This window comes from Thalassophryne amazonica, chromosome 6 (genome assembly GCF_902500255.1).
Source record: "Thalassophryne amazonica chromosome 6, fThaAma1.1, whole genome shotgun sequence".
In the NCBI taxonomy this organism is placed as follows: Eukaryota; Metazoa; Chordata; class Actinopteri; order Batrachoidiformes; family Batrachoididae; genus Thalassophryne; species Thalassophryne amazonica.
The window spans coordinates 4,507,068-4,514,631 of NC_047108.1; positions in this window are offsets into that span (position 1 = coordinate 4,507,068).

The window sequence follows — 7,564 nt, forward strand, 5'->3', positions numbered from 1 at the left end:
CTCAAGCAGGCAGGCAGGCACGCACACACACACACACACACACACACACGAATAACACATACACCGGCTTTACCGTCATGACAACAAATGCAGAACACTTAGAAGAAAGTGAGAGACATAGTCACTCACACACCTTCAACCAGAAACAGCATAATGGGAGAACACTTAAGACACAAAAGAGCATGGGGACCAGGGATGCATCCAACACAACCCCCAGAACCGAAACCAAACAAATAATGCTTTAATAGCATAATTCAAAGTTGTACAACTTAAAAACCATACATGTCTTCTCATAATCAATAAACCCCTGCCCATTTTTACAGAAATATCATTTCTATGTTTTTCCATGATAATTTTGAGTCTACCATTACACCCAGCAGCTTAGTCTCATGTACTTGATTTATTCTCATATTATTAATTTTAATGTTTAATACAGGATTTTTCAAAATAACACAACTGGAACCAATAATCATGCAGTTCGTCTTTACTGTGTTTAACATTAGCTTATTGGGTCAACAACCTTGTGCAATTCCATATTTAAAACAGCTTCCAAGTTATTGTGTGAGTGTGCTGATGTATAAATGGTTGAATCATCTGCATACATTACTACACTAACTTTATCAAAGATATATGGTAAATCATTCGTGGAAATTGTAAATAATAGTGGACCGAGGCAACTTCCTTGTGGCACACCACATACTACACTCCTGGTGCCAGAAAAGCTGCCATTAAAAACACTGTCTGAGTCCTGTTAGATAGATAACTATAAAACCAAGTAAGAGCTGAAAGCTCAAAACCATAACCAGCAGGTTTTTCCAATAACAACTCATGGTCAATGATATCAAAAGCAGCAGAGAAATCAAGAAACACAGTGCCAACTATATTCTTCTTATCAACCTCTCTGAGCCAATCGTCAGACATCTGAGTCAACGTTGTGGCAGTGAGTGACTCTTTCTATATGCATGCTGGAAGTCTGTGATTAAATTATTCAACAAAAAATAGTTACTAATTTGCTCATATATAATAGGCTCCATGATTTTTCCTAACACAGGTAGAATATTTATTGGTTAACTGTTTAAAGTTGAGAATGGAATTTTCTTATTTTTCAGTAGTGGAATAATTTTAGTCTGTTTCCATGCATGTGGACACTATTACAAGCAAAAGTGAGGTTTATTATATGAGCAATAACAGCAGCAATACAATCAGCTGCTAGTCTGAGAAGCCTATTGTCAAGACCGTCAACACCCGGGGGCTTGTCTTTACAGGATTTCAAATATTCCTTTACCTTATGTATACTTACTTCTTCAAATTTAAACCTGATGTTTTTATTGTTCATAATTTGATTTCTTATCAATAGATAGGATTTAACATGACTCAGATTAGGCATATTTTCTCTCAATTTATCTAGTTTGCTTATAATCAATATAATTAGCTATATCTACTGGCTTTGTTATGAATTTTTTATTTACCTCAAGAAAGGACTTAATTCTATTTTTCTTACCAGTCAATTGATTTAAAACATTCCATATCTTTTTGCTGTCAGTTCCTGCTTTCAGAACTCGATCCTCAAAAAACATTTTTTCTTTCTATTAAGTTTAGTGACAGAGTTCCTCATTTTACGATAAAGCTCCCAGTCAGATTTATTTCCTGTTACAATTGCCGTTTTTTCATCTGAGCTCTCATTTTAATAGAATCTTTAATTTCATCATCCAACCATGGTGTGACAATGTTCCTGACAGTAAACTTCCTCAATGGAGCATGAATTTCCACTAAAGGCATGAATAAACTATTAAATCTTGCAAGTGCAATTTTAGGATTATGAACAGATAACACCTCAGACCAATGAATAGCTTTCACATCATCAACAAATTTCACATCATTAAACATTTTATATTACCTCTTAAATACTACTGTGGGTCCAGGTCCACCTACCATTGTGGCTAATACAATTATGATCAGGTTATGATCACTACAGCCAATGGGTACAGAAATTGCTACATTTACTACACCGCTCAGGACAATTGGTAAAAATATGATCAATACATGCTGATACTCTGTTAACATCATTCTTAACGTGTATTCTTGTGGGTTTATTAATGACCTGAGTAACTCCACATGAAGCAGTGACAGTAAACAACTTATTTCTTAAACCTTTTGGCAAATCACCCATAAGGTACATATCATGATCCACAGCAGTATAGGTGTCCAACATTTCACAGATTGTGTCTAAATATTCACAATTAGCATTTGGTGGTCGATAACAACCCAGCAAAATCGACTTTCGGTGAGGTAAATTAATTTGCAGCCATAACGCTTCAATATTAAATTTCATCATATCATTTCTGATTTGTGTTGGTAAGTGATCTTGAATATAAAAAGCAACTCCAGCACCAAATCTATTTCTATCATTTCTGTCAATATTGTAGCCATCAATATATAACTCAATGTCATCAAACGAAGAATCCAGATTAGTTTCTTAAATAGCAAGTACATGTAGTTTGTATTTACGCAGCAGATTACTTACCACACCAGTTTTGTTCCTCAGACTATTAATGTTAATACTATGCACAATTCTGAACTCCCTCTTCAGTAATCCATGTTGTGATGTATCAGTCACATAAAAATAACAAACGCCTTTTTTATGACATCATAACCTTGAAGTTCAGAGATTACTTGGTAGTGCTGGAACAAGGACGGATGATAAGCTTATCATGTCTTGAGATAAGCAATATCACCTTTCACATGCAGCTTTCAGTTTTGGCATTAATTCTTTTCTTTTTAAACATACAGTGTCAGTATAATCTTCAGTAATAAATATCTTTGTACCTTTGAGATTCTTCGCACTCTGTAAAACTGCAGCCTTGTCCTTGAAATGCAGGAATTTGACAATAGGTCGCGGTCTGTCTCCAGAGACTCCTGTTTTACCAGTGCGATGTACACGTTCCACCTCCATCTCCCTCTGTAACTGCAGTTTCTGCTCAAAAATGTCTCTTACTTTTACCTTGGAATCCATCCAGGATTCACCAGGCGATTCAGGGATGCCTTCGATGACAATGTTATTTTGCCTAGATTGACCTTCTAGGTAATCCTCCTAGTAGCTTCCTCCTAGGAAGTCTCCTTTACAGAAGTCTCCCAACAAGAGATATCTGCCACTTTTCAATCCTTAAACAACTCTCACACGCGGGATGTCACTGGCTTAACAACGAACTTCCTGAAGACACACTCTGAAAGCTTTGTACCTTTGTTTCATCATCTGATCAATTTATGTATTAGACTGTCTGTGTTCCTTCCTGGAAAACTGCCCTGATCATTCCCATATTTAAATCAGACAGCCCTACATGCATTTCAAATTACAGACCAATAGCTATACTTTCAACAATATCAAAATTACTAGAACAAACTCTGTATAATCAACTTATCAGCTTCCTGGAGAAAAACCACCTGCTCAGTGACTTTCAGTATGGTTTTCGGTCCAAACGTTCCACTATGTCTGCTCTTCTACTGTTCATTGAACATATACGCTCTGCTTTAAACAAAGAACAGGTTACAGCTGTAGTTTTTATAGATTTCCGTAAAGCATTTGATATAGTAAATCATCTCATTTTACTAAGTAAACTTCAGTCCTTTAAGCTGTCCCAAAGTGTGCTTGACATGATTACATCCTATTTGAGTGGCAGGTCTCAAATAGTCAAAATTGGTCAAACTAAATCTCGTCCGCTTAAATATATAATATTGGTGTACCACAAGGGAGTACTCTTGGTCCATTACTGTTTCTTCTTTATATTAATGATCTTCCACTTATATGCAACTATTCTAACGTTTTATTGTATGCAGATGACACTGTACTCTTTTACTCCGACTCAAACCCCAATTTTGTAAATTCTAAATTGTCATCTGATCTCAAAACACTCCAAAATTGGCTAACGGATCACCACCTTAGTATTAGAATAGAATAGAATAGAATAATTCTTTATTGTCCACCGATGTGGAAAATTGTCTTCGGCTCACCAGCACAAAAAAGACAAAAAAAACAGTCATAAAACATTCATACAAACACACGAATAAAACAAAAATAAGATACATAAAATACATGGAAGTAAAGGAAGAAGTAGAATAAGACCTAGTAAGATACATAAAACGTACAGTAAGATCTAATAAAATCAAATAAAACAGAAGTAAAGCAGTTCAGGTTTAATTTGTGGAGTGGTCACTTTTTTAAGTTCATTATGGTGACGGCATTTGGTATAAAAGATTTTTTGAAAGAACCTTTGGCCAGAGGAGCTCTGTAGCGCCTCCCAGACTTCAAGAGGTCAAACTGACAGGACAGAGGATGAGAGCTGTCTGCCAGGACTCTCTCAGCTTTCCTCCTCATCCTGTCAGTGTAAATGTGGGCCAGAGTCTTCTGGGGTTTTCCCACAATTTTCCCCGCCATTTTTACAATTCTATTTAATTTGTCCTTACATTTACAACTCAAGTGACCAAACACAAAGATGAAATGTTAAAATACTCTGAATATGTGCAGAATACACAAGCTCTAAAATCTGCGGATTAACACCAAGACAACTCAATCTTCTAAGAAGACTGAGTCGCTGTGAACATTTCTTAAAGATAAAATCAGTGTTTTCAAAGAAGCTCAAGTGACTATCAAGAACTGTACCAAGATATTTAAAAGTTTCAACCGTTTCAACAAGCTGGCCATCGAGTGAAACTGGCTGCACTGTCAGTTCTTGCTTTGTGTGGAAAAACAAGCTCCTTTGTCTTAGACACATTGATTTCCAGCTGGCTGTCGAGACACCAAGCTTCAAGAGCCTTAATGTGAGCGAGATAGGAGGCTTCACCAGAGGAGTCACACTTCTGTAGCAGGCCGACTAGGGCCATGTCATCCGCGTATTTAATCAGTTTAAAGTTTGTGTCATTAACTGCAAATTCGTTTGTAAAAAGAGAGAAGAGCAGAGGTGAAAGAACGCTACCCTGTGGGCAGCCAGTGCTTATGATGAGCTCTCCTGACAGAATGTTGTTAGCACAAACTCTTTGAGGGCGACAAGACAGAAAGCCTCTGATCCAGAGCATCAGGCCCTTTTCAACATCTATCTCCTCTCCTCTCCTATTGTTTGCCTATATGGTCTCTCACCACAAATGATGTTCTTGATCCTGTGGCTCGACTGCACAACAGAGCTTTTAAAATTCACTGTCAACTTCCAGGTTGGACCCACCATTGTATAGCTCTGTCCAGATCAAATGCTCTGACTTTCAACAACTATATAAGCAGTATGGCTATTAGATTCTATTTTCAGTTAAAAAAAAACTTCAACCTGACACCAGCTCTGTTGGCTCTAGTACCAACTACAAACTCTCAAAGGAGCACCAGATCAACATCGGCGGAACAGCTCCAAGTCCCTTCTTATAAAAACACCTATGGACAAAGATCATTCTTCTACATCTATACTAAGGTGTGGAATGATATCCCACTGGGCACTAGAACTATCAGCTCAGAGATACTATTTAAAAAACTTAACAGAGACGATTTATTGAATAGTTATTCATGTAACCACTGATCTACCTTTCTCACTTGTCTGATTGTTTTATGAATGTGTGCTGTACATGTTAGGTTTATTGTCCACATGATTGAATGAAATGATTGTTTGTGTGTTGGTTTATGTGTAAAACAGGAACCTGCTGTAAAACAGTTTTTACTGAGTCAGGCCTGGGGTAATGTGCAATTGTGCTTTTAACCTTTTTCCTGTATAATAAATGAAATGAAATGAATCCTGCTTGTCAAAAATGACCTGTTAACTCTCACTCATTTTAACTATTTCATTTTCAGTGATCTTGAGATGTTCAGACTGTTTGGCTTGATTCATTTTAAGATCATCTACATCCTTCTGAGTGTATTGGATGCTGGCTTTCAGATCTTGAATTTCTTTAGTTAAAGCATCAAGTCTGGTGTTGGTTGAGTCCACGATAACTTGAACAAATTTATCAAAAATTTCCTGCTGCTGCTGTAACAGAGCAGTAAACATGTCTTTCTGTTGATGCAGCAATTCATTTACCTGAGTCAAAGACACATACAGTAGTGTTCAGAATAATAGTAGTGCTACGTGACTAAAAAGATTAATCCAGGTTTTGACTATATTTCTTATTGTTACGTGGGAAACAAGGTACCAGTAAATTCAGTAGATTCTCACAAATACAACAAGACCAAGCATTCATGATATGCACACTCTTAAGGCTAAGAAATTGGTCTATTAGTTTAAATAAAAAAATAAAAAAAGTAGAAAAGGGGGTGTTCACAATAACAGTAGTGTGGCATTCAGTCAGTGAGTTTGTCAATTTTGTGGAACAAGGTGTGAATCAGGCGTCCCCTATGTAAGGATGAAGCCAGCACCTGCTTTTCTCTTTGAAAGCCTGAGGAAAATGGGACGTTCAAGACATTGTTCAGAAGAAGAGCGTAGTTTGATTAAAAAGTTGATTGGAGAGGAGAAAACCTATACGCAGGTGCAAAAAATTATAGGCTGTTCATCTACAGTGATCTCCAATGCTTTAAAATGGACAAAAAACCAGAGACGCATGGAAGAAAACGGAAAACTTCCATCAAAATGGATAGAAGAATAACCAGAATGGCAAAGGCTCACCCACTGATCAGCTCCAGGATGATCAACGACACATCAACTGGCCTAAAGAGAAATAGAGGAATATTTTGTGGACTGATGAGAGTAAAATTGTTCTTTTTGGGTCCAAAGGCCGCAGACAGTTTGTGAGACGACCCCCAAACTCTGAATTCAAACCACAGTTCACAGTGAAGACAGTGAAGCATGGTGGTGCAAGCATCATGATATGGGCATGTTTCTCCTACGATGGTGTTGGGCCTATATATCGCATACCAGGTATCATGTATCAGTTTGGATATGTCAAAATACTTGAAGAGGTCATGTTGCCTTATGCTGAAGAGGACATGCCCTTGAAATGGGTGTTTCAACAAGACAATGACCCCAAGCACACTAGTAAACGAGCAAAATCTTGGTTCCAAACCAACAAAATTAATGTTTTGGAGTGGCCTGCCCAATCCCCGGATCTAAATCCAATTGAGAACTTGTGGGGTGACATCAAAAAAACTGTTTCTGAAGCAAAATTAAGAAATGTGAATGAATTGTGGAATGTTGTTAAAGAATCTTGGAGTGGAATAACAGCTGAAAGGTGCCACAAGTTGGTTGACTCCATGCCTCGCAGATGTGAAGAAATCATGAATAACTGCGGTTATACAACTAAACACTAGTTTAGTGATTCACAGGATTGCTACAAAAAACGTTTGAACATAATAGTTTTGAGTTTGTAGTGTCAACAGCAGATGCTACTATTATTGTGAACACCCCCTTTTCTACTTTTTTTTACTAATAGCCCAATTTCATAGCCTTAAGAGTGTGCATATCATGAATGCTTGGTCTTGTTGGATTTGTGAGAATTTACTGAATCTACTGGTACCTTGTTTCCCATGTAACAATAAGAAATATACTCAAAACCTGGATTAATCTTTTTAGTCACATAGCACTACTATTATTCTGAACAC